The following is a 5,485-nucleotide window of genomic DNA, read 5'->3' as shown; positions in this document are numbered from 1 at the left end:
TCTGTGGAGGCTCACCCTCAGCAGTTAAGTCTTTGGAAGATCCCCCTCAGCAGTGAAGGCCATGGTGGCTCACCCTCTGCAGCGAAGTCTGAGGAGGCCTCCCTTTCACAGCGAAGTCTGCAGAGGCTCACCCTCCACAGTGAAGTCTGAGGATGCTCACCTTCCACAGTGAAGTCTGCAGAGGCTCACCCTCCACAGTGAAGTGTGAGGATGCTCACCTTCCACAGTGAAGTCCGCAGAGGCTCACCCTCCACAGTGAAGTCTGAGGATGCTCACCTTCCACAGCGAGGTCTGCAGAGGCTCACCCTCCACAGTGAAGTCTGAGGATGCTCACCTTTCACAGCGAGGTCTGCAGAGGCTCACACTCCACAGTGAAGTCCGAGGATGCTCACCCTCCACTGTGAAGTCCATGGATGCTCACCCTCCACTGTGAAGTCCATTGATGCTCACCCTCCACTGTGAATTCCATGGATGCTCACTTTCCACTGTGAAGTCCATGGATGCTCACCCTCCACTGTGAATTCCATGGATGCTCACCCTCCACTGTGAAGTTCATGGATGCTCACTCTCCACAGTGAAGCCCAGAGATGCTTACCCTCCATAGTGAAGCCCATGGATGCTCACCCTCCACAGTGAAGTCCATGGATGCTCACCCTCCACAGGGAAGTCCGCGGAGGCTCACCCTCTACAGTGAAGTCTGCGGAGGCTCACCCTCTGCAGTGAAGTCTGCTGAGGCTCACCTGAAGTCTGAGGAGGCTCACCCTCCAGTCCATGGATGCTCACCCTCTACAGTGAAGTCCATGGATGCTCACCCTCCACAGTGAAGTCCATGGATGCTCACCCTCCACAGTGAAGTCCATGGATGCTCACCTTCCACAGTGAAGTCTGAGCAGGCTCACCCTCCACAGCGAAGTCTGTGGAGGCTCACCCTCCAGTCCATGGATTCTCACCCTCTACAGTGAAGTCCATGGATGCTCACCCTCCACAGTGAAGTCCATGGATGCTCACCTTCCGCAGAGAAGTCTGCGGAGGTTCACCCTCTGCACTTAAGTCTGTTGAGGCTCACCCTCCACAGTGAAGTCTGCGGATGTTCACCCTCTGCACTTAAGTCTGTTGAGGCTCACCCTCCACAGTGAAGTCTGCGGAGGCTCACCCTCCACAGTGAAGTCTGCGGAGGTTCACCCTCTGCACTTAAGTCTGTTGAGGCTCAGCCTCCGCATTGAAGTCTGCGGAGGTTCACCCTCCGCACCTAAGTCTCTTGAGGCTCACCCTCCACAGTGAAGTCTGTGGAGGTTTACCCTCTGCACTTAAGTCTGTTGAGGCTCACCCTCCACAGTGAAGTCTGCAGAGGTTCACCCTCTGCACTTAAGTATGTTGAGGCTCACCCTCCGCAGTGAAGTCTGCGGAGGCTCACCCTCTGCACTTAAGTCTGTTGAGGCTCACCCTCCACAGTGAAGTCTGCGGAGGTTTACCCTCCGCACCTAAGTCTCTTGAGGCTCACCCTCCACAGTGAAGTCTGTGGAGGTTTACCCTCTGCACTTAAGTATGTTGAGGCTCACCCTCCGCAGTGAAGTCTGCGGAGGTTCACCCTCTGCACTTAAGTCTGTTGAGGCTCACCCTCCACAGTGAAGTCTGCGGAGGTTCACCCTCTGCAGTGAAGTTCGCGGAGGATCCCCGTCCGCAGCAAACTCCGAGGAGGCTCAATGTCCTCAGCAAAGTCTGCAAAGGCTCATCCTCTGCACGGAAGTCTGCAGAGGCTAACCCTCCATAGTGAAGTCTGCAGAGGCTCACCCTCTGCACTTTAAGTCTGTTGAGGCTCACCCTCCACAGTGAAGTCTGCAGAGGTTCACCCTCTGCACTTAAGTATGTTGAGGCTCACCCTCCGCAGTGAAGTCTGCGGAGGCTCACCCTCCACAGTGAAGTCTGCGGAGGTTCACCCTCTGCACTTAAGTCTGTTGAGGCTCACCCTCCACAGTGAAGTCTGCGGAGGTTCACCCTCTGCAGTGAAGTTCGCGGAGGATCCCCGTCCGCAGCGAACTCTGAGGAGGCTCAATGTCCTCAGCAAAGTCTGCATAGGCTCATCCTCTGCACGGAAGTCTGCAGAGGCTAACCCTCCACAGTGAAGTCAGTGGAGGCTCACCCTCCACAGTGAAGTCAGCGGAGGCTCACCCTCCATAGTGAAGTCTGCAGAGGCTCACCCTCCACAGTGAAGTCAGCGGAGGCTCACCCTCCACAGTGAAGTCTGCAGAGGCTCACCCTCTGCACTTTAAGTCTGTGGAGGCTCACCCTCAGCTGTTAAGTCTTTGGAAGATCCCCCTCAGCAGTGAAGACCATGGTGGCTCACCCTCTGCAGCGAAGTCTGAGGAGGCCTACCTTCCACAGCGAAGTCTGCAGAGGCTCACCCTCCACAGTGAAGTCTAAGGATGCTCACCTTCCACAGCAAAGTCTGCAGAGGCCCAACCTCCACAGTGAAGACTGAGGATGATCACCTTCCACAGCGAGGTCTGCAGCGGCTCACCCTCCACTGTGAAGTCCATGGATGCTCACCCTCCACTGTGAAGTCCATGGATGCTCACCCTCCACTGTGAAGTCCATTGATGCTCACCCTCCACTGTGAAGTCCATGGATGCTCACTTTCCACTGTGAAGTCCATGGATGCTCACTTTCCACTGTGAAGTCCATGGATGCTCACCCTTCACTGTGAAGTTCCTGGATGCTCACTCTCCACAGTGAAGCCCATAGATGCTCACCCTTCACAGTGAAGTCTGCGGAGGCTCACCCTCCACAGGGAAATCCGCGGAAGCTCACCCTCTACAGTGAAGTCTGCGGAGGCTCACCCTCTGCAATGAAGTCTGCTGAGGCTCACCTTCCACAGTGAAGTCCATGGATGCTCACCCTCCACAGCGAAGTCTGCGGAGGCTCACCCTCCATAGTGAGGTCCATGGATGCTCACCCTCCGCAGTGAAGTCTGCGGAGGTTCACCCTCTGCACTTAAGTCTGTTGAGGCTCACCCTCCACAGTGAAGTCTGCGGAGGCTCACCCTCTCAGTGGAGTCTATGGATGCTCACCCTCTACAGTGAAGTCCATGGATGCTCACCCTCCGCAGTGAAGTCTGCGGAGGTTGACCCTCTGCACTTAAGTCTGTTGAGGCTCACCCTCCACAGTGAAGTCTGCGGAGGCTCACCCTCTCAGTGGAGTCCATGGATGCTCACCCTCCGCAGTGAAGTCAGCGGAGGCTCACCCTCCACAGTGAAGTCTGCAGAGGTTCACCCTCTGCACTTAAGTCTGTTGAGGCTCACCCTCAGCAGTTAAGTCTTTGGAAGATCACCCTTAACAGTACAGACTGTGGCGGCTGACCCTCAGGAGAGTTGTTGGAAGGAGGCCACTTCAGTACAGTAGTGGTGAGGAAGAACGCATTTCGCAAGAGATAATGTTCTATTTTCAGAAGTTAACTCTGTTGCATTTGCTTTACCCAGAAGTTTCTGTGGTTGCTGCTCCTTTCTGGATTTGTTTCTGCTCTTCCTAGTCTAGGATGGCTCATTTTATTTTTTCCCCATACCGTGACAATGCCTGTCCCACCTCAGAACATAGAGATGGTGTGTATGTATGGCCCCTGCGAGTCACCAACTGTATGTGGTCCGTCAGGTGCTGTTTATGAACCGCGTTTCCTAAAACTGATGGGCGGAGTTCAGTCAGGTGTGTCAAGGCTTGAGTATTCTGTCCATTGGGGTCCACTGCAGTGGTCATCCCCTCAGATATTGAGATAGGGAGTTCGCAGAGAAGAGTTCACATTATTCTTTTGTTGTAAAACATATGTAAATACATAAATGTATGTATGTACAAGTAATTGTGTAGCATGGACCTATCCGGCATGCAATGTAGAAACAGGGGCCAGAAGCTGAGGCACATTATCAAGGATGATAACAGACATGCAGGGATGGGGTGGAGCATAATGGGAGAGGTGGTAATTGTCAGTAAAATGTTTTTCCAGAAGTGCATGGGGCTCAGAGCACTAATGATGCTGATGTTGTTGTGTTTCAGATCCAGGGAAGCGTATTTTGAGAAGTGGAGCCTTATGCAAGTTTTTTTATTTCCAGTCTCCCTGGTGCCTAAGCTTTTCTAGTTGGGTTGCCTTCCAGTGCTGGATAGTTTCTCAGTCAGATATGCGGCGAAGTCAATCAATAAATCATTCAATTACTTATTTGTAGAGCACGCTTATCACCCGAGGGGTGTCCAGGCGCTAGCGTGAGGAGGGTCTATTCGAACAGCCAGCCAACAAGAGATGGTGATGTTTGGAGGTGGGTGGGGAGGTCATTTCAAGCTTTGGCTGCTATGTAGGAGTAGGAACAACCTCTGGTTCAGGTGCGATGGATGCGTGGGACGGTGGCGAGGAGTCTGCTGGTGTCTGGTGGGCTGGTGGAATGTCAGGTGGTTGTCGAGGTATTCTGGTCCTGCGTTGGGAAGGGCTCTGTGTGCGTGCGTGTGCAGTTTGAAGTGGCAACTCTTCTCGACGGGAGCCAGTGCAGGCTATGGAGGTAGGGGGATGTGGGCTCGTTTGGGCAGGTTCAGGATGATTCTTGCTGCTGCGTTCTGGATGGTTGGGAGGCGATTGAGGAGGTGGGTGAGGGTACCAGCGTAGAGAGCATTCCCGTAGTCGAGTCGAGGTACCTGGGGATTCCTTCAGAAGACCTAGTACGTGATTTCCCTGGTCGTGTGTGAAATCCTAAGTTTTAGTAAGAAACAGGGTCTACTATAAGAGTTCCCTTGCTGACTGGCACTTCAATGAGCGAAGTGGAGGCACTTTGCAGTTGAGGAAGGACAGGTATCTGTATTCTCTAATGGATAGTTCTGACAGTTCCTGTACATTCTGCACATGGCGTCTAGTCCATCAAGGACCACGTTCATGCGCCTCCCCTTTACCTTAGGAAGCATTGTAGCTAGAGGGGCGCGTCAGGAAACAGCCCACCTGGTGATGTGCGGGCTACAATCCATATGGTAAGGCATGCCCCTGTTCAGGAGGATAGATGACTTGGACGCGAGTCAGGAGCCTGTATAGGGCGTTCATTGGGAAACATGACTTCCAGGTTAGCTGGAGTGCGCTAGAGGGGACCGTTTGTACCTAAACCCCTCCCCCCATGGCCTCGTCATCTACGAGCCCAGAAAGGCATCCTGAAGAAGGGATGAAAGGGGCCCATTAAACACCTTTCTGTAGTACAACCAAGGTGAAACATGGCATGGACCAGTGGTCCTCAGAGGGTGTGTACCTGCTATTTGGAGGGTGACAGCAGGTCCCTATCACTTGATATGGAGCAGTAGCTGAAATGAGGCTGCTGGGGTTATGGGATGCAAGCAGGACAGGAGGGGTGCCAGTCACGCCATGCACATACCCATGAATAAGGTTAGTAAATAACTCGCCTGGTTTGATCTCCTTTGTAAGCACAATATAACACAATGCTCGAGAAGTGAGTTAACACTTCCACTGGGT

Source organism: Lissotriton vulgaris, chromosome 2_1 (genome assembly GCF_964263255.1).
Source record: "Lissotriton vulgaris chromosome 2_1, aLisVul1.2, whole genome shotgun sequence".
In the NCBI taxonomy this organism is placed as follows: domain Eukaryota; kingdom Metazoa; phylum Chordata; class Amphibia; order Caudata; family Salamandridae; genus Lissotriton; species Lissotriton vulgaris.
The sequence above is the reverse complement of the archived record's forward strand: the minus strand, read 5'-3'. Positions refer to the sequence as shown.